The following is a 27,096-nucleotide window of genomic DNA, read 5'->3' as shown; positions in this document are numbered from 1 at the left end:
ATGAGCTCCGAAGCACCAGGAGGCTGTTTATAACAATAACAACAGTTGATTGGCAAGTTTTCATGCTTGTAAACTGTTTAATAAATGTAACCAAAGCCGTCAAAGATTGAGGAAAGATGTACACGTTCGTAAGTGCTTGCGTAACTGCTTCGTGAATCTGACACCTGGCCCACTGTTGACTTAGTATAGAACTGTCATGCCCCGGGATGAGAAATAACCCCACACGAGCCTTTAAACCTATAAAGAATACGAGCCCACAGATTCCCACAGTCGGGGATTGAACGCCGACCTGCATGAAGTGAGACCGTCGCTCTACCGTCCAGCTCAAGTAGTTAGGCACGTGATGAGGTAGATAAAGACAGTTTATTTTACACAGGTGATGCGAACAAGGGGACACGGGTGGAAACTGAGTACCCACATGAGCCACAGAGACGTTAGAAGGAACTTTTTCAGTGTCAGAGTAGTTAACAGGTGGAATGCATTAGGCAGTGATGTGGTGGAGGCTGACTCCATACACAGTTTCAAATGTAGATATGATAGAGTCCAGTAGGCTCAGGAACCTGTACACCAGTTGATTGACAGTTGAGAGGCGGGACCAAAGAGCCAGAGCTCAACCCCCGTAATTGTGAATTTGGTGAGCACTGCACCACAGTCACTATAGGGTACAGTGCACCACAGTCACTATAGGGTACACTGCACCACAGTCACTATAGGGTACACTGCACCACAGTCACTATAGGGTACACTGCACCACAGTCACTATAGGGTACACAGCACCACAGTCACTATAGGGTACATTGCACCACAGTCACTATAGGGTACATTGCACCACAGTCACTATAGAGTACACTGCACCACAGTCACTATAGGGTACACTGCACCACAGTCACTATAGGGTACACTGCACCACAGTCACTATAGGGTACATTGCACCACAGTCACTATAGGGTACATTGCACCACAGTCACTATAGAGTACACTGCACCACAGTCACTATAGGGTACACTGCACCACAGTCACTATAGGGTACACTGCACCACAGTCACTATAGGGTACACTGCACCACAGTCACTATAGGGTACACTGCACCACAGTCACTATAGGGTACAGTGCACCACAGTCACTATAGGGTACAGTGCACCACAGTCACTATAGGGTACACTGCACCACAGTCACTATAGGGTACACTGCACCACAGTCACTATAGGGTACACTGCACCACAGTCACTATAGGGTACATTGCACCACAGTCACTATAGGGTACATTGCACCACAGTCACTATAGAGTACACTGCACCACAGTCACTATAGGGTACACTGCACCACAGTCACTATAGGGTACACTGCACCACAGTCACTATAGGGTACACTGCACCACAGTCACTATAGGGTACACTGCACCACAGTCACTATAGGGTACACTGCACCACAGTCACTATAGGGTACACTGCACCACAGTCACTATAGGGTACACTGCACCACAGTCACTATAGGGTACAGTGCACCACAGTCACTATAGGGTACAGTGCACCACAGTCACTATAGGGTACACTGCACCACAGTCACTATAGGGTACACAGCACCACAGTCACTATAGGGTACAGTGCACCACAGTCACTATAGGGTACAGTGCACCACATCTACGCAGCACTTACAAGCATAATAACCGGACAGTACCGAAACAAAGGTGTAAGGAAGCGCGGGGCGGGGCGGGGCGGGGCGGGGAGGGGCGGGGAGGGGCGGGGAGGGGCGGGGAGGGGCGGGGAGGGGCGGGGAGGGGCGGGGTGTGGCGGGGCGGGGTGTGGCGGGGCGGGGAGGGGCGGGCGGGAAGGTGCTACTAATGGAGCACTGTTACTGTCAAGCCCCACTCCCTCCCACTCCAACCTCTTGACGGAGGCGCCGTGGGACGTCCGCCGACCTCTTGACGGAGGCGGCGACGGTGTGGGACGTCCGCCGACCTCTTGACGGAGGCGGCGACGGTGTGGGACGTCCGCCGACCTCTTGACGAAGGCGGCGACGGTGTGGGACGTCCGCCGACCTCTTGACGGAGGCGGCGACGGTGTGGGACGTCCGCCGACCTCTTGACGGAGGCGGCGACGGTGTGGGACGTCCGCCGACCTCTTGACGGAGGCGGCGACGGTGTGGGACGTCCGCCGACCTCTTGACGGAGGTGGCGACGGTGTGGGACGTCCGCCGACCTCTTGACGGAGGTGGCGACGGTGTGGGACGTCTGGCGACCTCTTGACAGAGGCGGCGACGGTATAGGGACATCAGCCAACCCTTTGACGGAGACAATGAGTTTATGTCATTCCTTATGGACCCGATACCCATCCTGTGAGCGATAACGAACCCCATACCCATCATGAGGGGGATAGTGGACCCCATACCCATCATGAGGAGGATAGTGGACCCCATACCCATCATGAGGGGGATAGTGGACCCCATACCCATCATGAGGGGGATAGTGGACCCCATACCCATCATGAGGGGGATAGTGGACCCCATACCCATCATGAGGGGGATAGTGGACCCCATACCCATCATGAGGGGGATAGTGGACCCCATACCCATCATGAGGGGGATAGTGGACCCCATACCCATCATGAGGGGGATAGTGGACCCCATACCCATCATGAGGGGGATAGTGGACCCCATACCCATCATGAGGGGGATAGTGGACCCCATACCCATCATGAGGGGGATAGTGGACCCCATACCCATCATGAGGGGGATAGTGGACCCCATACCCATCATGAGGGGGATAGTGGACCCCATACCCATCATGAGGGGGATAGTGGACCCCATACCCATCATGAGGGGGATAGTGGACCCCATACCCATCATGAGGGGGATAGTGGACCCCATACCCATCATGAGGGGGATAGTGGACCCCATACCCATCATGAGGGGGATAGTGGACCCCATACCCATCATGAGGGGGATAGTGGACCCCATACCCATCATGAGGGGGATAGTGGACCCCATACCCATCATGAGGGGGATAGTGGACCCCATACCCATCATGAGGGGGATAGTGGACCCCATACCCATCATGAGGGGGATAGTGGACCCCATACCCATCATGAGGGGGATAGTGGACCCCATACCCATCATGAGGGGGATAGTGGACCCCATACCCATCATGAGGGGGGTAGTGGACCCCATACCCATCATGAGGGGGGTAGTGGACCCCATACCCATCCTGTGAGCTGTAGTAGGAAAGGACAGAGGCACATAATGGGTTTAGGAACTGAACTTCAAAATTCATTTAGGTTAACAAGTTACATCCTTGACGAGGTAGTTACATAGTTGGCGCAGGTAACACACTCGTCCCGCGAGTGATTTGGGCTACAGGGTACCTGGGAGTTAGTCAGCTGTCACGGGCTGCTTCCTGGGGGTGGAGGCCTGGTCGAGGACCGGGCCGCGGGGACACTAGAAAGCCCCGAAATCATCTCAAGATAACCTCAAGATACAGTGGGTTCGTATCCTGGCCGGGGAGGATTGACTGGGCGCCTGTCCTTAACTGTACGCCACTGTTCACCCTGCAGGGAATGTGTACCCGATTGTTAAACAATTTGGCGGGACGTATTCCGGGGACGGTGGAAACCGTTCCGGCCCATCCTTACCGCCTCATCCGGAAAGGAATGGTGCCCAACCACTTAGACGGTCGAGGGATAAACTGGAAAGACTCTTCCCAGTTGAAACTACCGTCAAGAGGACTAATACAAAGACCGGAAGTGTGTGTAACTGGAACCAGTTACTAACATTAATCCTTTGCCTTTCTCAGGGGCCACAATAGACAACAACGGCAATTCAACATTGATTAAACATTGAAATGGCGTTGTTTATGCGTCGAATTAACGTCACTTCTGGCCACTGTGGCCCAAGGAGGGGCCACTGTGGCCCAGGGAGTGGCCACTGTGGCCCCAGGGAGTGGCCACTGTGGCCCCAGGGAGTGGCCACTGTGGCCCCAGGGAGTGGCCACTGTGGCCCCAGGGAGTGGCCACTGTGGCCCCAGGGAGTGGCCACTGTGGCCCCAGGGAGTGGCCACTGTGGCCCAGGGAGTGGCCACTGTGGCCCGGGGAGTGGTCACTGTGGCCCAGGGAGTGGTCACTGTGGCCCGGGGAGTGGCCACTGTGGCCCGGGGAGTGGCCACTGTGGCCCAGGGAGTGGCCACTGTGGCCCGGGGAGTGGTCACTGTGGCCCGGGGAGTGGTCACTGTGGCCCGGGGAGTGGCCACTGTGGCCCAGGGAGTGGCCACTGTGGCCCGGGGAGTGGCCACTGTGGCCCGGGGAGTGGTCACTGTGGCCCGGGGAGTGGCCACTGTGGCCCAGGGAGTGGTCACTGTGGCCCAGGGAGTGGCCACTGTGGCCCGGGGAGTGGTCACTGTGGCCCCAGGGAGTGGCCACTGTGGCCCAGGGAGTGGCCACTGTGGCCCAGGGAGTGGCCACTGTGGCCCAGGGAGTGGACACAGTGGCCCAGGGAGTGGTGGCAGCAGAGGGCCCCTTGGTCACCATGACAGTAGAGGTGGCAGCAGAGGGCCCCTTGGTCACCATGATAGTAGAGGTGGCAGCAGAGGGCCCCTTGGTCACCATGACAGTAGAGGTGGCAGCAGAGGGCCCCCTTGATCACCATGACAGTAGAGGTGGCAGCAGAGGGCCCCTTGGACACCATGACAGTAGAGGTGGCAGCAGAGGGCCCCTTGGTCACCATGACAGAGGTGGCAGCAGAGGGCCCCTTGGACACCATGACAGTAGAGGTGGCAGCAGAGGGCCCCTTGGTCACCATGACAGAGGTGGCAGCAGAGGGCCCCTTGGTCACCATGACAGTAGAGGTGGCAGCAGAGGGCCCCTTGGTCACCATGACAGTAGAGGTGGCAGCAGAGGGCCCCTTGGTCACCATGACAGTAGAGGTGGCAGCAGAGGGCCCCTTGGTCACCATGACAGAGGTGGCAGCAGAGGGCCCCTTGGACACCATGACAGTAGAGGTGGCAGCAGAGGGCCCCTTGGTCACCATGACAGTGACACATCAGGGTGTCAGGAAGACTAACAATGTGGGAGCTCCTGTCCCTCACCCCCAGCACTACAATCCCAGCCTGCTGAGCCCAGCTGCTGAGCCCTGCTGCTGAGCCCAGGTGCTGAGCCCAGGTGCTGAGCCCAGCTGCTGAGCCCTGCTGCTGAGCCCAGGTGCTGAGCCCAGCTGCTGAGCCCAGCTGCTGAGCCCTGCTGCTGAGCCCAGGTGCTGAGCCCTGCTGCTGAGCCCAGGTGCTGAGCCCAGGTGCTGAGCCCAGGTGCTGAGCCCAGGTGCTGAGCCCTCCAGGGCAGCGTGTACACTCGCCAGGTAGCGAGGCCCCAGCGAGGAGTCATGTGTCGTCAGCCACTTCACTCATGAGTAAGCTGTGACTCACCTCCTGGTGTCTGTCTGTGTGTACTCACCTTCTTGTTGTTGTATTCACCTAGTTGTGCTTGCGGGGGTTGAGCTCTGGCTCTTTGGTCCCGCCTCTCAACTGTCAATCAACTGGTGTACAGGTTCCTGAGCCTACTGGGCTCTATCATATCTACACTTGAAACTGTGTATGGAGTCAGCCTCCACCACATCACTTCCTAATGCATTCCACCTGTTAACTACTCTGACACTGACAAAGTTTTTTCTGACGTCTCTGTGGCTCATTTGGGTACTCAGTTTCCACCTGTGTCCCCTTGTTCGCGTACCACCCGTGCTGAAAAGTTTGTTTTTGTTCACCCTGTCAATTCCCATGAGAATTTTGAATGTGGTGATCATGTCTGCCCTTACTCCTCCTCTCTTCCAACGATGTGAGGTGCAATTCTCGTAGCCTTTCCTCGTAACTCAAACCTCTTCGTTCTGGGACTAGTTTGGTGGGCATACCTTTAAACCTTCTCCAGTTTCGTCTTGTGCTTGACAAGGTTCTGAAGGATGCCTTACACAGGTTCCTGAAGGCCGTTGTAATGTTAGCCAGCCTTGCATATGCCGCTGATGATATCCTCCCGCTGTGGGCTTCAGGAGACAGGTTCGGCGTGATATCAACTCCTAGATCATAGATTCTTATCACTTTTCATCCACGAGTCGGGGGCGGGAATGGGTGTCCCTTTGGGCGTGCTGGGGTCTGGGGGAGGGTGTGGGCGTGCTGGGGTCTGGGGGAGGGTGTGGGCGTGCTGGGGTCTGGGGGAGGGTGTGGGCGTGCTGGGGTCTGGGGGAGGGTGTGGCGTGCTGGGGTCTGGGGGAGGGTGTGGGCGTGCTGGGGTCTGGGGGAGGGTGTGGGCGTGCTGGGGTCTGGGGGAGGGTGTGGGCGTGCTGGGGTCTGGGGGAGGGTGTGGGTGTCCTGGGGTCTGGGGGAGGGTGTGGGTGTCCTGGGGTCTGGGGGAGGGTGTGGGTGTCCTGGGGTCTGGGGGAGGGTGTGGGTGTCCTGGGGTCTGGGGGAGGGTGTGGGTGTCCTGGGGTCTGGGGGAGGGTGTGGGCGTCAGTATCAGTGGACGGGGGAGGGTGGAGGCTGAGGGTGTGTCGGGCGGGGGGGTGGGGGGGGCACAGTTAACAAGAGGGAGCTGGGTTGTGCCAAACGTGTTTATTGTCACTGTAATATGACCTACCCACCCAGCCCCCGCCCCCCCCACACAACCAGACAACCCCCCCCCCCTGACTCCCAGCCCTCACTACCCTTACCACCAACAAAATCACCAACAACAATACCACCATCTCCAACACAACCACCACCACCACCACCAATACAACGACTTCGTCTCAAAGCCCTCCAAGTGTACTCTCTAGAAAGGAGACGAGAGAGATACCAAATAATATACACATGGAAAATACTGGAGGGCCAAGTCCCAAATCTACACAGTAAAATAACAACATACTGGAGTGAACGATATGGAAGAAAATGCAGAATAGAACCAGTGAAGAGCAGAGGTGCCATAGGCACAATCAGAGAACACTGTATAAACATCAGAGGTCCGCGGTTGTTCAACGTCCTCCCAGCGACTATAAGAAATATTGCCGGAACAACCGTGGACATCTTTAAGAGAAAACTAGATAGTTTCCTCCAAGAAGTGCCGGACCAACCGGGCTGTGGTGGGTATGTGGGCCTGCGGGCCGCTCCAAGCAACAGCCTGGTGGACCAAACTCTCACAAGTCACACGGGGAGTAGAACAACTCTCAAAACCCGCTCCAGGTAAAGTTCAATTTATATACACGCAATTTGACAAAAGAATACCCCACGTAAACTCTCTTCAGAGTTTACTAAACAAATATTCTAAGACTCGAGACGGGTTGAGGGGCGGCCAAGTGACAGGTGTGACAGGTGTAGGAGGAGAGGACGGGACAGGTGTTCAGACACCACCATCACATCACAGAATGAATACAATTCATAGGACTGGTCACTATATGTGAACCTGGGGAGGTCCTGAGTGTGGGGGTCCTGTTTACTGGGGTATCATATACATGTGGGGTCCTGTTTACTGGGGTATCATATACATGTGGGGTCCTGTTTGATACCTGGTTGATGGGGTTCTGGGAGTTGTTCTACTCCAAGCGCGGCCCGAGGCCAGGCTTGGCTTGTGAGAGTTTGGTCCACCAGGCTGTTGCTTGGAGCGGCTCGCAGGCCCACATACCCACCACAGCCCGGTTGGTCCGGCACTTCTTGGAGGAAACTATCTAGTTTTCTCTTAAAGATGTCCACGGTTGTTCCGGCAATATTTCTGATGCTCGCTGGGAGGACGTTGAACAACTGTGGACCTCTGATGTTCATACAGTGTTCTCTGATTGTGCCTATGGCACCTCTGCTCTTCACTAGTTCTATTCTGCATTTTCTTCCATATCGTTCACTCCAGTACGTTGTTATTTTACTGTGCAGATTTGGGACCTGTCCCTCCAGTATTTTCCATGTGTATATTATTTGGTATCTCTCTCGTCTCCTTTCTAGTGAGTACATTTGGAGAGCTTTGAGACGATCCCAATAATTTAGGTGCTTTATCTCGTCTATGCGTGCCGTATATGTTCTCTGTATTCCCTCTATTTCAGCAATCTCTCTTACTCTGAAGGGGGAAGTGAGTACTGAGGAGTACTCAAGACGGGACAACACAAGTGACTTGAAGAGTACAACCATTGTGATGGGATCCCTGGATTTGAAAGTTCTCGTAATCCATCCTATCATTTTTCTGGCTGACGCGATATTTGCTTGGTTATGCTCCCTAAACGTTAGATCGTCAGTACATCATTATTCCCAAATCCTTTACATGTTGCTTTCCTACTATGGGTAGATTTGATTGTGTTTTGTACCCTGTATTATGTTTAAGGTCCTCATTTTTACCGTACCTGAGTACCTGGAATTTATCACTGTTAAACATCATGTTATTGTCTGCTGCCCAGTCGAAAACATTATTAATATCTGCTTGTAGTTTTTCAATGTCTTCAACAGAGGAAATTTTCATGCTGATTTTTGTGTCATCTGCAAAGGATGACACGAAGCTGTGACTTGTATTAGAGTCTATATCTGATATGTGAATAAGGAACAGCAGTGGAGCAAGGACTGTACCTTGAGGTACAGAGCTTTTAACTGCACTTGGACTCGGCTTTATATGGATGTCCTGTTTACTGGGGTATCAAATACATGTGGGGTTGACTTTAACATACTTTTTCACTTTGGTAATATAAACTTCGTGGGTTCTGCCTTACTCCTGCCAGCCTGCCTGCCACCCTTTTCCAGCCTGCCTGCCACCCTCCCCCAGCCTGCCTGCCAGCCTCCCCCAGCCTGCCTGCCTGCCACCCTTCCCTAGCCAGCCTGCCTGCCTGCCACCCTCCCCCAGCCTGCCTGCCTGCCACCCTCCCCTAGCCTGCCTGCCTGCCACCCTCCCCTAGCCTGCCTGCCTGCCACCCTCCCCCAGCCAGCCTGCCTGCCACCCTCCCCTAGCCTGCCTGCCTGCCACCCTCCCCCAGCCTGCCTGCCTGCCTGCCAGCCTGCCAGCCTGCCTGCCTGCCAGCCTCCCCCAGCCTGCCAGCCTGCCTGCCTGCCTGCCAGCCAGCCTCCCCCAGCCTGCCTGCCTGCCTGCCTGGCCAGCCAGCCTCCCCCACAACAAGAGTCTCCCGTGCAGTATTCAGCGGGTGACGGCCGGACAGCAAGAGCCGCCCTTTATCTCACCGACTTGCCCGCTGCTCTCCACCTCTCTTTTTCCCCGCTAACATGTAACACTTTTATTTGTTCCTTGACAAACACATTTATTTGTTCTTTGCACGCGACCCGCGCTAATGAATTACACTTCTCGCTAAAGCTATTTTTGCCCTTTCCCCTCGCATATCCTCCTTCCCCCCCCCACGCCCCCCTCATCCTTACCCCCCTTCCCCTCATCCTTCCGCCGCCCCCTCATTCTTGCCCCCCGTTCCCTCATTCTTGCCCCCCCGCCCCCTCATTCTTGCCCCCCCGTTCCCTCATTCTTGCCCCCCGCCCCCTCATTCTTGCCCCCCGCCCCCTCATTCTTGCCCCCCGCCCCCTCATTCTTGCCCCCCGCTCCTTCATCCTTCCCCCCCCCCCGCCCCCTCATCCTTTCCCCGTCTCCTCATCCTTTCCCCTCTAGCACCCTCATCCTTCCCCCCCCCGCCCCCTCATCCTTTCCCCCCTAGCACCCTCATCCTTCCCCCCCCCCGTCCTCATCCTGCCGGGCATGCCATATTTGACGCAGGGCACGAGAGGCGAGAACGTTTTTTTTATTATTATTAACACATTCAGGTACATCTACATTTGTGCAGCTGCCCTAGACTATATGAAGGGGAGTACAGTGTGTGTCAACAAGCTAGCTATGTGATACCGAAAGTCCCCATCTCGCAGGATGGTTAGTCATACAGGGCCATATGTTCAGTAGCCGGCACTGGCAAATTTTGGGTACACTGTGAGGATATCTTCAAGAATACGAGAGTGAATAAAGTAATTGCAAAGCTCCAGATACCTCATGCCAACTGGTCTGAATGGTCTAATAACTGGGCATTCAGTGATGTAGTGTGGGAGATCATGCCGCAGTTCCTGCTCACAGAGTTGGCACCTGGAGTGCTCAGGATTGGGTGACCCGTCACCTGCAGCCACCTCCCACAGGTAACGGTAGCCACCTGCCACAGGTAACGGTAGCCACCTGCCACGGGTAACGGTAGCCACCTGCCACAGGTAACGGTAGCCACCTGCCACAGGTAACGGTAGCCACCTGCCACAGGTAACGGTAGCCACCTGCCACAGGTAACGGTAGCCACCTGCCACAGGTAACGGTAGCCACCTGCCACAGGTAACGGTAGCCACCTGCCACAGGTAACGGTAGCCACCTGCCACAGGTAACGGTAGCCACCTGCCACGGGTAACGGTAGCCACCTGCCACGGGTAACGGTAGCCACCTGCCACGGGTAACGGTAGCCACCTGCCACGGGTGTTATATTTATGTGTGAAGGTATCCATACAAAGGAGATTCCAAACCCTTTACTCGGGGCACGAGAGGTTAGGACACAGGGGCCTCAGCTGGGGCGTGGGCGTCATTATTTCATAATCCATGGGAACGGTTGAGGGTGTAGCGGACATGCCACCAGCGTGTATTATCTGCAGGAGCTGTATATTCCAGAAGTGTCCTCACAAACGTGTTATACACTGTACTTGTATACTTCTGAGTATATTTCGAAAGGTGGTGTTAATTGTACATACCTTGCATACTCCGCTGATGTTATCTGGTTAATGTGCCCCGCAATTAATATAATCTGGGTTATGTCGATACAGTACCATACAACCCGTTCTCGCAAATTTAATAAGTCAATATTGACTTATTAATTGCGTGCATAGGTGACATACTAAACATAATAGTTTCCCTTGAAAAGCTTCATAGAAAACACCGACCTTACCTAACCTACTTAGTATGTTAAAATAAGCATCTTATAGCTTCGTAATTCTAATTGTTACTTAACCTATTATAGGTATAGGTTAGGTAATAATTGTAATTATGAAGCAATAAGATGCTTATCTTAACATACTAAGTAGGTTAGGTAAGGTCGGTGTTTTCTATGAAGCTTTTCAAGGGAAACTATTATGTTTAGTATGTCACCTATGCACGCAACTAATAAGTCAATATTGACTTATTAAATTTGCGAGAACGGGTTGTACCACAACAACATAGACGGTCGACACACACCACCACAATAACAGAGACGGTCGACACACACCACCACAACAACAGAGACGGTCGACACACACTATCACAACATAGACGGTCGACACACACCACCACAATAACAGAGACGGTCGACACACACTACCACAACAACAGAGACGGTCGACACACACTACCACAACAACAGACACGGTCGACACACACCACCACAACAACAGACACGGTCGACACACACTACCACAACAACAGAGACGGTCGACACACACCACCACAACAACAGAGACGGTCGACACACACCACCACAATAACAGAGACGGTCGACACACACCACCACAATAACAGAGACGGTCGACACACACTACCACAACAGAGGGGGCCGACAGGGCAGACATGGTAGGGACCACTTGCTGGGTATCGCGTTTCACCGCCACTTGACTGCGAGAGGTGGTGGGGGGCAGCTTCCCCCACAGGCGGTGGTGGGGGGCAGCTTTCCCCACAGGCGGTGGTGGGGGGCAGCTTCCCCCACAGGCGGTGGTGGGGGGCAGCTTCCCCCACAGGCGGTGGTGGGGGGCAGCTTTCCCCACAGGCGGTGGTGGGGGGCAGCTTTCCCCACAGGCGGTGGTGGGGGGCAGCTTTCCCCACAGGCGGTGGTGGGGGGGCAGCTTTCCCCACAGGCGGTGGTGGGGGGGGCAGCTTTCCCCACAGGCGGTGGTGGGGGGGCAGCTTCCCCCACAGGCGGTGGTGGGGGGGCAGCTTCCCCCACAGGCGGTGGTGGGGGGGGGCAGCTTCCCCCACAGGCGGTGGTGAGGGGGCAGCTTCCCCCACAGGCGGTGGTGGGGGGGCAGCTTCCCCCACAGGCGGTGGTGAGGGGGTAGCTTCCCCCACAGGCGGTGGTGGGGGGCAGCTTCCCCCACAGGCGGTGGTGGGGGGCAGCTTCCCCCACAGGCGGTGGTGAGGGGGCAGCTTCCCCCACAGGCGGTGGTGAGGGGGCAGCTTCCCCCACAGGCGGTGGTGGGGGGCAACTTCCCCCACAGGCGGTGGTGGGGGGCAGCTTCCCCCACAGGCGGTGGTGGGGGGGCAGCTTCCCCCACAGGCGGTGGTGGGGGGCATCTTCCCCTACAGGCGGTGGTGGGGGGCAACTTCCCCCACAGGCGGTGGTGGGGGGCAGCTTCCCCCACAGGCGGTGGTGTGCCCTGCCCATGTGTCAGCTTCCAGGAAGGTCTCCACCACCTGTGGCTAACCCCATATTGTTATTTAAGGTGATGAGGATGGTGAAGGGAAGCCAATGATGTCCTATCACTTGGGAGGGGAACATGGCAGTGTCGGAGTAACCCGCACCGCGCGCTTTTATGCTGGCGGTAAAGGCTAATATTTTGTTGCTTGGATATTTACTTAGCTATGAAGGGGAAGTCGAAACAAAGCAACTCTCCAGACAAGAGTGCTCCAGAGCTGCGAGGAGTAGCATCAATGGCGAGGCAGACTTTGATGCCTCTTATAATCTACACTATCATTAACCCGCTGATGCTACGCTTGCTTTTTCTGACCAGACCACACACTAGAAGGTGAAGGGATGACGACGTTTCGGTCCGTCCTGGGCCATTCTTAATCGACTTGAGAATGGTCCAGGACGGACCGAAACGTCGTCGTCGTCGTCCCTTCACCTTCTAGTGTGTGGTCTGGTCAACTTACTTTAGCCACGTTATTGTGACTCCTCGCCTGTCTATGCTTGCTTTATTCTCGCCTCTACACGTCGCCTGACATTACTGCTGGATCGTTTACCCGCATGCTGTCTCACGGGCTCACCATAGACCGTGCTACATAGACATTTCGTTCTCAGTAGCTAAATCTAAAACCACAAACAACGTGCATCCTGTCCTCACATCTATGTCGCTTCTCGGTACCCAAGTACCAAGAATTTGCCACCGTTGCATACCACAGCAATGTTGCTTCTCTTGCCAGCTGCAACTCCTGATTGACCTCTGGTTGTTATTTTTCCCATATCATCAACAGTCAAATTTGAAACTCATTTTTGATGTCAGGAAATGAAGGCACAAAATTGTAGGTTGTGAGCCTGTCTGTATTTGAATGTGAGAGCGTAACGGTGTAAGGACCGTGCCTTCTGGGATTGAGCTTAGTCTCGCACTCAGTCATCAAATATTTGAGAATTCGTTCTTTTTCACACATTGGGGCAAGTTGGCCTTGTGTTGCCTGACAACATTATTGAATATCTTATTATCACTCCTGTATACCCTTCCACCCTGCTATCATTACCCCCCCCCACACTGCTATCCTCAACACTCCTCCCTCAACATCAACACATTCCAACACTCCCCCTTCAACACACTCGACCCCCCTTCAACACACTCGACCCCCCTTCAACACACTCGACCCCCCTTCAACACACTCGACCCCCCTTCAACACACTCGACTCCCCTTCAACACACTCGACTCCCCTTCAACACACTCGACCCCCCTTCAACACACTCGACCCCCCTTCAACACACTCGACCCCCCTTCAACACACTCATAGACACGATAAAACATCTCGGTTATTGGGTCTGTCTCAAAGCTCTCCAAATGTACTCTCTGTAAAGGAGACGAGAAAGGTGTCAAATAATATATACTTGGAAGATAATTGAAGACCAGGTCCCAAATTCGCATAGTAAAATAACAACATACTGGAACGAAAGATACGGAAGGAAATGCAGAATAGAACCAGTGAGGAGTAGAGGTGCCATAGGCACAATCAGAGAACACTCTCTGAACATCAGAGGTCCGCGGTTGTTCAACACCCTCCCAGCAAGCATTATATATATTACCAGAACAAAGGTGGATGTGTTCAAGAGACATAAGTTCTTACAAGACGTACCGGATCAACTGGGCTGTAGTGGATATGTGAAGCCCATCCTCCAAATTGACAGTACGTTTTAATACTAAGTGTAATGAGTACATTTCCTGACTGCCATACATAGTACATAATTGCACTTATGGAGCTGTTACATTTACCTCCCCATTTTTGAAGGACGGGCTGATATGGAGCGGCCCGCTTGGTCTAACAGCCTGTTGGACCAAGTTATCCCAAGTCAAACCTGGGTCCAGGCCGGGCTCGGGGAGTAGAATTTTTCAGTTAACTTAATCTATTATGCAACCTATACCCATCCTTTGGGCGGTAGTGGACACCCATACTCATGCCATGGGCCAAAGTCGACTTCATACCCATCCTGTGGCAGGTTTTTTTTTTTTATTATTATTATTTTCTACCACAGACGTGGCCAGACATTTACAATGCTAACCAGCATATATACATTTTCTTCTGTCCTCCATGGACAGGGTTACAGAAGTGTTAAACATATAGTTCAAGGGTTTATTGAACAATCAACCACAGAAGGTGATTCGGCACTTTTAAAATGCTAAGCTAACCTACATACGTAAATACATAGATACACAGATTTACGTATGCCCTACATAAAGTGTTTGATGTGTCTTTTACATAGTGTCATTAATGTACTTTCACAAAGGTGAAATGTAATTCTGATCAGCTTCCATATATACTTTATACACATACATATACATACACACACACATATACACACACATGCATTCACATACATTTGTCTCATTTACTCTGACAGGGTGAGGTAGCTGATAAAGAAACTAGTGTGGCGGTAGTGGAAAGGGTTACAGAGGCACATAATGGGCTCAGGAACTCAACCTCACAATTCTATTAGCTTAGTAGGTTACAGTCTTGATGATCTGGTCACATAGTCTTATGTATATTGGTACATGAAAATGGGCTGGAGACCGACTGCAAGTACAGCCTCGAGGCTAAGCAACTGACATATGTGGAGAGCTAGTGTCACCCCCCAACCACCACCACCACCGCCCCCCATCCAGTGGGCAGCGGTGGATAGGTTACAATCACTTAGTTACTACCTACAGTTAGCAAACTGGGGATATTTGGCTAAAATTTCTGGTAGCAGATCATTTTGAATGAAATATTGACACATTTCTTGAGCATATGTTATAACGCTGTCTGTAAACTTGGATCTTTTCGCACTCCATCACATAGTGACGGAGGGTGTGCGAATAATTTTGTTGACACAGTTTACATTTGGTCAGGTCTACATCAGCAGATAATGAGAATTCCCAGAGATACTTGTAACCGAGTCTAAGCCGAGCAGTAGTAACATCTAGAAGTCTGCTGATTTTATTGGATGATCCATAGATGTGTGGCTCCTCTTGCATGATAGTATGATGATAGATGGAATTATTGGTGTCAATTTCACTTTGCCTCAGATCTACAAGATCTTGTTGAAGTTCTCAGTGTACTGCTGCTCTCAGATTGCTCATTGACAATCCAAGGTTATACTCAATTTCTCCTCTAAAGGCAGATTCTTTGGCTAGCTTATCAGCTCTATCATGCATTCAGAGGCGAACATGAGATGGAGTCCACGTGATATGGACTCTGTTATCATCATTCATAATTTTGTTGTATTTCTGTCTAGCTTCCACGAGCATGTTACAGTTATGTCTTAAGGAGTTGAGAGCAATTAAGGATGATAAGGAGTCACTTACAATTAATGTATCAAGTTTGGAGACTTGTACACATTTCAGTGCAAGGAGCAAGGCAAATAGTTCTGTCTGATTGGATATGTTTCAACACACACACACACACACACACACACACACACACACACACACACACACACACACACACACACACACACACAGGAGAGGTGTATTCACCTAGTTGTGTTTGCGGGGGTTGAGCTTTGCTCTTGTGGCCCGCCTCTCAACTGTTTACTACTATTTTTTCCTCCACACCACACATACACACACCCCAGGAAGCAGCCCGTGACAGCTGACTAACTCCCAGGTACCTATTTACTGCTAGGTAACAGGGGCATTCAGGGTGCAAGAAACTTTGCCCATTTGTCTGGTGCGGGAATCGAACCCGCGACACAGAATTACGAGTCCTGCGCGCTATCCACCAGGCTACCAGGCCCAGTGTGTGTGTGTGTGTGTGTGTGTGTGTGTGTGTGTGTGTGTGTGTGTGTGTGTGTGTGTGTGTGTGTGTGTGTGTGTGTGTGCGTGCGTGTGTGCGTGTGTGCGTGTGTGCGTGCGTGCGTGCGTGCGTGCGCGCGTGCGCGTGTGTGTATTTTTACTATTTGTAAATGTACAGGGCCCAATGGTTCCCCCCACAGTCAGGGGGCCCAATGTTTCTCCCACACACAGTTAGGGGCCCAAAGGGCCTCCCTTGATTCAGGATTCAATGGTGTTCCATAGTCTACAATTTCTGCACACGAACACCTACAATTATCCTGGAGCAAATTGTAGGGGGAACCCTACAATTTCCTGACTAACAGAACCCAATGTGTAATAGTCAACAAAATGAAATCCGGACCATCAACCGTGAAGAGCTCAGTCCCCCAGGGTACTGTGATTGCTCCAGTACAGTCCCCCCAGGGTACTGTGCTTGCTCCAGTACAGTCCCCCAGGGTACTGTGCTTGCTCCAGTACTTTTTCTCATCCTCATATCGGACATAGACAAGAACACAACCTATAGCACTGTTTCATCCTTTGCTGACGACACTAGGATTATTATGAGAGTAGACAACATGAAGGACAAGGTTATAGTGACAGTATTAGGCAGCGCCACTCATCCTGTGAGTGGACACACCGCCATAGTGACAGTATTGGGCAGCGCCACTCATCCTGTGAGTGGACACACCGCCATAGTGACAGTATTGGGCAGCGCCACTCATCCTGTGAGTGGACACACCACCATAGTGACAGTATTGGGCAGCGCCACTCATCCTGTGAGTGGACACACCGCCATAGTGACAGTATTGGGCAGCGCCACTCATCCTGTGAGTGGACACACCACCATAGTGACAGTATTGGGCAGCGTCACTCATCCTGTGAGTGGACACTCCGCCATAATGAAAGTATTGGGCAGCGCCACTCATCCTGTGAGTGGACACACTGCCATAGCAGCATGTACAACACTCCCAAATAGGAAGAAAACCCGCTGGGTTGTTCATCCTGTCACTTGTACCCAGACACAGCTGGGACTTGCTTAACTGTCTCAAGTGAACAGCTCCTCAAACAAGAAGATTAACATCTATTAACCTTAAAAACTTACGTTATCTTCCTGGTGCAAAATGGGGGGAATCAAGAACATATCACTTAACATATTACCTGGTTATTAGAACACTGTACACAGTACTCTTCTGTGGATACACCTTTTAGCCTGTGGGTACACCAGCTTCAGGCTACATGGTGTGGTTGTGTGGGTGTGGCTCGGTAAGGGAGTGCTGGGGTGACTGAGGGTGTGGCTCCACCAACCCGTCCTCATCAACAAAGGCTGTATGCCCATTAATCCAGCCACCAAACCCGCTCTTCATGTATGAAAACCACTTTACTCACGACGCACAAGTGATGACGAATGTGTTGTCCTCGAGCAGTGCTGCGTTCGCCACCTCTACTCGGCTCCCACCTCTCTAAATCCAGCCCGTCCTCTACACAAAGACCCAAAAGTGATTCCACCCACCCGCCAAACCCCCAGGTGTTTATGAATGACAGACGGTTTACACACGACTCACAACTGATGACGTTCGAACACTTCCGGAACAAGTGCTTCACTGACGACTTGTGTTCGAACCACAACGCTGTAAATGCTTCACCCACGTACTACAAATACAAATAATCGCCAACAGAACCTAAACACCTAACCTAACCAATACCTAAATATGCACAATATACTAATATATAATAATAATAATTTATATTTGAGAAAATATCTGTTTTGAATGAACAGAATGTTAAAATTGATGAATACGTTTTTGGGGTCGACCGCTGGATGGAATGGATATGGTTCGAGGATGGGTTGCTAAATGCTTCCTCCACCCACTTACTACAAATACAGATAATGGTCAATTGAACCCTAATACCTAACTATTACACATTCTAGTTTGTAATAACATTAATTAACTTATATTTTGAGAAAATACTGATGATGAATACGGACCATACGTTAAAAACTGATGAATGCGTCTTTGGGGTAGGCCGCCGGTTGAACGAGCCCAGCCTGAGGACCATTGGCTCGAGTGAGGGTGTGTCACCAACATTGGACTAATCAACAAAATAAGAAAAGTTAAGACAGTTTCAAGACAACAAGTGTGTGAAGGCAGTCTTTACAGTAAAAAGGGTAACAGTAAGATTGGATGGTGTCGAGACCCTTAACACTTCGCCGTTCTTGAGATTGTAACTCAAGTCTTGTCAATCTCTCTTCATATGGAAAATTTCTAATTTGTGGGATTAACTTTGTCATCCAAAGCTGGACGCGTTCTAGTGAATTTGTCCATTCTATAGTATAGCGACCAAAACTGAAGTGTATAATCTAAATGGGACCTAACCAGAGCTAGATATAACTGAAGAACACCAGGAGTCTTCTGCAGGCGATGAGTCACAATAACGTGACTAAAGTATGTTGACCAGACCACACACTAGAAGATGAAGGGACGACGACGTTTCGGTCCGTCCTGGACCATTCTCAAGTCGATTGTGTCCAGGACGGACCGAAACGTCGTCGTCCCTTCACCTTCTAGTGTGTGGTCTGGTCAACACCAGGAGTCTTGTTACTAACGCTTCGATAAATAAATCCCAGTATTCTAATTGCCTTATTACGAATATTTATGCATTGATCTGTTGGCTTTAATTTTTTTCTTATCATTACTCCCAGATCCCTTTCTCAATCCGACGTCGCGATCTCAACCCCATCCAGCTGATATCCTGTAACTATCATTACCTAGTCCCAAAACCTTACATTTGTCAGCATTAAACTGCCTTTGCCAATCTTTTGACCATTTCAAAACCTTATTTAGATCGTCTTGACGTGATAGCGAGTCTTTTTTCCATGTTTATTTCCCTCCCGATTTTTGTATCATCGGCAAATTTGCAAATATTGCTGCTGAAACCTGATTCTAAATCATGTGTATATTACATTATATATATATATATATATATATATATATATATATATATATATATATATATATATATATATATATATATATATATATATATATATATATATTATATATATGTCGTACCTAGTAGCCAGAACGCACTTCTCAGCCTACTATGCAAGGCCCGATTTGCCTAATAAGCCAAGTTTTCATGAATTAATGTTTTTTCGTCTACCTAACCTACCTAACCTAACCTAACCTAGCTTTTTTTGGCTACCTAACCTAACCTTACCTATAAATATAGGTTAGGTTAGGTTAGGTAGGGTTGGTTAGGTTCGGTCATATATCTACGTTAATTTTAACTCCAATAAAAAAAAATTGACCTCATACATAGAGAAAAGGGTTGCTTTATCATTTCATAAGAAAAAAATTATAGTAAATATATTAATTCAGGAAAACTTGGCTTATTAGGCAAATCGGGCCTTGAATAGTAAGCTGAGAAGTGAGTTCTGGCTACTAGGTACGACATTATATATATATATATATATATATATATATATATATATATATATATATATATATATATATATATATATATATATATATATAATTGTGAATAACAGAGGTCCCAGGACAGAGCCTTGAGGCACTCCACTTACGTTATGACCATGGGTTCTTAATTGGCTCTGCCAGGGGGCCAGATTCACGAAGGTACTTACGAAGGTTTTTCTTCCTAGCTACGAATGTTTTCTTTCTTAGCGCCTTCGTGGCGGCTACGTCGGTATTCAGGTAGCTACACAAAGTGGAAAAACCTTCGTAAGTTTGGTCCGGGATCTAAGTGTGGTGTCGACCACTCGTAGCTTTATGTAAACTGGATATAACTCAATTTTTCTCTACTACATAACACTGGGATCGATTTTAAGATATTGGAACATGACAAAAATATTATAGCTGGTGAATCTCATGAAGAGGCGTCCTTTGTGTTAGTTATATATGCATTCTCTGCTTGAAACTTTGAGTAAATATGTCTTTTATGATAGTAGAATTAGTTTTATAATAGCAAGATATTATACCAGTAGTTATTAAGTAAATAAACACTGGTGAACATGAAATATGAGAGGTGATGAGCCCTGCCTGATGGGATCATTTACTATCACCAAATGCTCCTGTTCACCTAGTAGTAAGGGTGTACCTTAGCTAAAAATACCCATTTTTAATTTATTTAGTTTGGTTTTATTTTGAAATTAAATCTGGGTGAGACATAAAATAAAAATATGCTGCACAAATGATGTTAGGTAAGGAGAAGGGTAAAAATGTCAAAAACTTTATTCATTAAATACTTAAAGCTATAATTATGACTATATTGACTATTAAAAAAGAGAGAGGGAAGTAAGGGTCCAAGACCTCTTCCTGTTACACAACTTGGGTGTGGAACAAGTAATTATCAAAAGAAGGCACCATGCCGGGAAGGCTATGTAGCAGTAAGGCAGTGAGGTGAGGCAGCTACTTATTTGAGAAATGCTTATTTTATTTACTTTATAAGCTGAGGTAGCTTATTTTATTTGAGGAATACTCAGCTGATCCCTCAACATTTAGCATGGAACAAATTTGTGTCCAAGACCTCTTCCTGTTACACAATTTGGCTGTGTGTAACCAAACTAGAAGTGCTCTACAAATCAAGGGACCCAGAATGTGGAATGACCTCCCGAATCATGTCAAAGGCTGTACCTCTCTCAACCAGTTTAAGAGTAAAACTAAGTACTACCTAATTAACTCCATGTAACCTACCTTACCCCCCTAAATGTCAACCCATGTTTTGCTATTTTTTAAACAATGCTGTTCACCAACGTGTACAATTGCTGATTTCTGTTACCCCCCTTTTTTTATTTTTTTATTCCTTCTTTCAACACAATTTATACCTAATCCCGCTTACTATTAAGTTTTAATCTAAGTATTTTTCCCCCCACACCTTGCCCGAAATGCTATGAGTATTAGTGGCTTTAGGTATTGTATGTACTAGCTCTGTCTATAAATCCAACATTATGTTTGTAAATCAACTGTATGTACTTTTCCTGAATAAAATTTATTTATTTTTTATTTATTAATCAGTAAGTAAGTATTAAAAGAAGGCACCAAGCTGGGAAGGCTGTGTAGCACCAATGTGTGTAACAATAAAGCAATTTTTTTTAACAAATAATGCACTTGTATGGGAAAACAAATCCTGTCAGCTGTAAAAATATTGATGCAGTTATTTAAATAAAAAAATTTAATGAAAGAAATATTACTGGTTTATTTTTATCCTATCTTTTGTACTGTACAGTATATCCAAGGAAGTGAAAAATTGAGACATAATGCACAATTTAATGAATGATTAGCATGGATTTGCAGTTCAAAAGAAATATGACTATTACATATCAACATGAGATCTTAATGATCTATGGTTAACATGATATAATAAGGATAATACAGTATTTGTAATAATACAAACTATAATTTAAAATCTTTATTACTGATTTTTTTATTAAAAAGATTAGGTATACACAGCAATGTGCTGCTACCCTATTCTATATGGAATATTACACAGTGTAGATAAAAAACTAGCTATAAGTTTATCTAATACTCCCATCTCACAGGATGGTTAGACATACTGTACATGGAATCAAGGTAGAGAATACCAGCCTCAATACAAAAAACAAATCAACTCTGACTAAACAACTCTTCACGATTTTCACAAGAGGTAAGCACTGAATCATGGAAACATTATATTATAATTACTCTTACCAGTTTCTACCAGACTCTGCTCAAACAATGTATTTTTAAACATGTTTAGGTATACACAGCAATGTGCTGCTTCCCTATTCTGTATAAAGGACCACACAGTGTAGATCAAAAACCAGCTACAAGCTCACCCAACATCCTCACCTCACAGGATGGCCAGTCATACATGGAATCAGGAGAAAACAAAATACTTAAGGCTCTTAATACTATTAGCCTCCACTGGCAAAATCTGGGTGCAGCACAAGAATATCTTCCAATATTCCTGAGTGTATGAAGTAATTACAGAGCTCAAAGTACCTCATACCATTTGGTATGAAGTCACTGATAACAGGACAATCACAGATATAGTGTTGGAGAGTATGTTCTCTCAAGTAGGACTGAAAACAGATGTTTTTTTCCACCAAGAGGGCTATAAACCCATAGAACCGCCTACCTGCTGAAGCCGTAAATGCCAAATTCCAGCTAAAAAATATCATTAAGACAATTGGCGGGCACTTTAACAAGCCGCTGGCTTTCCTGTCCTCTTCGAGGTCACTAGATAGTTAGTGGCCCTTGGGTAAATTCAGTAAATATATACAATAATTGTCAGCGCATCTTCCCAGCAACAAGGACAGCTACACAGTATCTCTTAGAATTACGTAGGTAAACAACAAATGTAACATATTTGTTTACTACAATGTCGGTGCTGGCTGTAGATGTTGAAAAAACATTGTTTTACTTCGAAATATACTAATTTATAAGAAAATTCGACGTAAATAGGAGGCAGTAGAGCTGCGATACGCCAGCGCTAAATCTTCAATATGAAGAATGTTGCTGCTCTCTGATTGGCCAAACGAAATACAGTAGTGACCTCTAGCGGCACGCAGGTGAACCAGACCCAGAACCCAAATATCTTCCTAAGTGGACCTACGTGAATTGCACCTAAGCATCTTCTTAGGGCATACTTAGGAACCTTCGTAGCAAACCCACTTACGAAGAAATACATAGAGCTTCGTGAATCTAGATCCAAATTTGGTTCTTTTATATTCATGTAGGGACCAGGGACCAGATTCACGAAAGCACTTTCGCAAGTACTTACGAACCTGTACATCTTTTCTCAATCTTTGACGGCTTTGGTTACATTTATTAAACAGTTTACTAGCATGAAAACTTCCTATTCAACTGTTGTTATTGTTATAAACAGCCTCCTGGTGCTTCGCAGCTCATTAACTGTTTAATAATTGTAAACACAGCCGCCAAAGATTGAGAAAAGATGTACAGGTTCGTAAGTGCTTGCATAAGTGCTTTCGTGAATCTTGCCCCAGTCACTCAAGTATTTTGGTAGTGATAGGACCTGACTTAGGGATTTTGTGTGGTTTCTTGACTTAGTAAATATTAGAACATTAATTGATATGTTGGGTTATGTAAGAGGGATATTTAATTAACAGGTAACTTATATTCAACGGACTTGTATTCTTGACTGTTTACGTTCCCGTCTTCCCTGCCAGACGTAGAAATAACCTTGTTGCTCACTGAGCGGGCAGACTCTTGTGTTAATTGAATATTAAGATAATATAAAGCTACATGTTAGCTATTCTTAGAACTGTTAAAGTAACAAGTAAACGAGTGTCTGGGAAGACATGTATGATGGTTACTGTACGATCAGTTGAGTAAGGAGGTAAGTAGTCCTCTGTCAAGTGCAGGCTTCCTGTCCCCAACGACGGAAATGTAAGGTAATTATCACATCATGGTGACTCACCTGGAGGTCAGAGGTCACGAGGGGTCCCCTGAGAGAGGTCAACACCTCGCCAGCCTTACCTGTGGGCAGAGGAACAATGAAGTCTTAGAAATGGTTTAAATTAGGACACAAATTGGACAAAATGTGGCATTTGTTTAAAAGGCTTAATTAATGCCAGACTTTGTCTCATATGGCTGTAAATTGAGTCACAGAATGTCTACTTCACAAACTATTATATATGTATATATCAACCCATCCTCCTGTTTAGATATAGTACTATGTGTAACTATATGTGGACCTTTGTACATATATTGACATAATGGACAACTGGATAGTCGAAGTTGGTACTATTTACTTAAAGTCCTGAAAAAATTAAGCTGAACACGAAATTTAAATATTCCTAGGCCTAGTATAGTATATATGTGTACTATGTTAGGCCTCAGATAGCGTGTATTAGGCCTAGGATGGTTAGGTTTTATTAAAAACAAATACAAAATCTTTTTCAGTTTGTCAAAATTCAGCAATACCAAATTTTACTTTAAATTTGTATATTACGTTAATATATGTACGAAGGTCCACATCATTTTATATTATATATATATATATATATATATATATATATATATATATATATATATATATATATATATATATATGCACACACTTGCCTAAACACGCAAGTTAGAAGTATCAGGGTTCAAGTCCCCTCGTGGGTGTTGTGTCTAAAGTTTATATATATAATATATATATATAATATATATATATAATATAAATATATATATTTGTTATTTATTTGTTAAGATATCTCTGGTGATGGTCTGGTTGTGTGAGGAGATTATATCCTACTTGATGGAGTCCTGTTGTTTGTGCATTGTTCATCTCCTAGAGATGATGATGATGTCTTGCCTATTTACTGAGATCTTTGGGGCTGACAGTGGGCATGTGAAGGCAATGTTTTCATGTTTTTTTCATGTTATCGCTAATTTGATTAAATTTATTTTCATAGTAGGGTTGTCTTGTGTTTTGTTATTATCTTAGAGAACACTGAGGAGTACCGCTAAGGGAATTCTTGAGGAATGACCTCTATCTTGTATTCCTTCCCTTATTCATATTTTTAAATGGCGTATCGCTTCAGTGAGACATGGCTTCTTAGCCTTTTTGTGACTTGCTTAGTAAGCGATGGACAGTGAGCATTACAGAGGCTGAGTCTCTTGTAAGAACATGTCAGTATTCATAGAGTGATGTTTAGCATATTTCTGAGATCAGTCTCCTACAACCTGTCCTCTTAAAAATAACGTCGCTTTTGGCCGTTTGCCCGTATGGCCGAATTTGGTTGTAATTTGAAAATGAAAAAAAATGAAAATAAGTTTGGGATTTTTTTTTTCAACAACAGTAAGTTAAGGGTCTTCTGATAGGTTAGGTGGGCAGGAAATTCTCATAAAGTTTCAAAACGTTATGAAAAACGTGAATTGAAAGTCATCTATTCTAACCTTACCGAGTAAGCCGGACGACTCAAACAGAAAACGGAACAGTACGTCACTTTTGTGAGTCGATTTCATATCAAATTACGTCCAAATTTGGCCATAGTGCCGCATACGAGCCAAAAGTGACGCTATTTTTAAGAGGACGGGTTGACTAGTTAATGTGGCCAGCAGCGGCTACACAAGTTACTAATGGAAGCTTTAGTATGCAGTCTCAACCTGATTTCCTACACTTCAGAGGTGGTTTGTTGAGTAGTGATCTGTTGCATCATCACTGATTACTCCAGAAGTGAGGTCATCTTAGTCAAGGATGGAGGAAGTTGAGTAGTGATCTGTTGCATCATCACTGATTACTCCAGAAGTGAGGTCATCTTAGTCAAGGATGGAGGAAGTTGAGCAGTGATCTGTTGCATCATCACTGATTACTCCAGAAGTGAGGAGGTCATGTTAGTCAAGGATGGAGGAAGTTGAGTAGTGATCTGTTGCATCATCACTGATTAGTCCAGAAGTGAGGAGGTCATCTTAGTCAAGGATGGAGGAAGTTGAGTAGTGATCTGTTGCATCATCACTGATTACTCCAGAAGTGAGGAGGTCATCTTAGTCAAGGATGGAGGAAGTTGAGTAGTGATCTGTTGCATCATCACTGATTACTCCAGAAGTGAGGAGGTCATCTTAGTCAAGGATGGAGGAAGTTGAGTAGTGATCTGTTGCATCATCACTGATTACTCCAGAAGTGAGGTCATCTTAGTCAAGGATGGAGGAAGTTGAGTAGTGATCTGTTGCATCATCACTGATTACTCCAGAAGTGAGGAGGTCATGTTAGTCAAGGATGGAGGAAGTTGAGTAGTGATCTGTTGCATCATCACTGATTACTCCGGAAGTGAGGAGGTCATCTTAGTCAAGGATGGAGGAAGACGTTTCAATAATTCTGCGGCCAGATTCACGAAGCAGTTACGCAAGCACTTACGAACCTGTACATCTTTTCTCAATCTTTGGCGGCTTTGTTTACAATTATTAAACAGTTAATGAGCTCCGAAGCACCAGGAGGCTGTTTATAACAATAACAACAGTTGATTGGCAAGTTTTCATGCTTGTGAACTGTTTAATAAATATAACCAAAGCCGTCAAAGATTATGGAAAGATGTACACATTTTTAAGTGCTTGCGTACCTGCATCGTGAATCCAAATTCAGGTAGTTGTAGTCGAGATGGATAATACCCTACAAGAGATCCAGCAGTTGAGGAAGTCACCAATGAGAGGGTTATCATGCCGGCACATCAATACTGACATCAGTTAATATTGATTTTGGGCAAGATTGTTACCTAAATATCAATTTCTAAAGTTGGAGACGAATTTTTTTTTTTTATCTATTTAAAAAAATACAATAAATTACATATACAAAAGTGTTACAAGGCAATTATACATTACAATTCTTAGTGAACAAGTGTTTCAGTAGTACAGAACAAGATAATTAAAAAAAACTGAATGATATACGTTGACCAGACCACACACTAGAAATTGAAGGGACGACGACGTTTCGGTCCGTCCTGGACCATTCTCAAGTCGATTGTGGACCATTCTCACAATCGACTTGAGAATGGTCCAGGACGGACCGAAACGTCGTCGTCCCTTCACCTTCTAGTGTGTGGTCTGGTCAACATACTTCAGCCCCGTTATTGTGACTCATCGCCTGCGAATGATATACGTATTTACCTATAAACGATTTACAAAAATTAGAGAATAAATTTACATTAAAATACAGGGGAAATTTTTACATTAAAATACAGGAAAATTATTACATTTATATATATTTTATACAAATACATTAATGTTTGGAATTTTGTGGACTGTTCCTAAAGTGAGGTGTGTGTCCAAGGGCTTCATTGTGAGCTGAGGAATATATGTTCTCCTCACCTGTCTGTAGTGTTGATAACTTGGGCTTCATTGTGAGCTGAGGAATATATGTTCTCCTCACCTGTCTGTAGTGTTGATAACTTGGGCTT

The 27,096-nt window shown here is 47.2% G+C and overlaps 1 protein-coding gene across 4 annotated transcripts in view; it reads right to left on the bottom strand.

Annotated features, from left to right (window-relative positions):
- LOC123768910 (ataxin-1-like) overlaps window positions 1–27,096 on the bottom strand; it is a 418,165-nt gene that overhangs the window by 95,209 nt on the left and 295,860 nt on the right. The window contains exon 1 of one of the 4 annotated variants that reach the window (XM_069309076.1): window positions 17,349–17,900. The exons of the other annotated variants lie outside the window; for them this stretch is intronic. The gene's annotated coding sequence lies outside the window, so the exon portion shown is untranslated. Of the gene's footprint in view, window positions 1–17,348; window positions 17,901–27,096 lie in introns of those variants that run through there. 4 annotated transcript variants of the gene reach the window in all.

This window comes from Procambarus clarkii, chromosome 64 (genome assembly GCF_040958095.1).
Source record: "Procambarus clarkii isolate CNS0578487 chromosome 64, FALCON_Pclarkii_2.0, whole genome shotgun sequence".
NCBI lineage: Eukaryota > Metazoa > Arthropoda > Malacostraca > Decapoda > Cambaridae > Procambarus > Procambarus clarkii.
The sequence above is the reverse complement of the archived record's forward strand: the minus strand, read 5'-3'. Positions and strand labels throughout refer to the sequence as shown.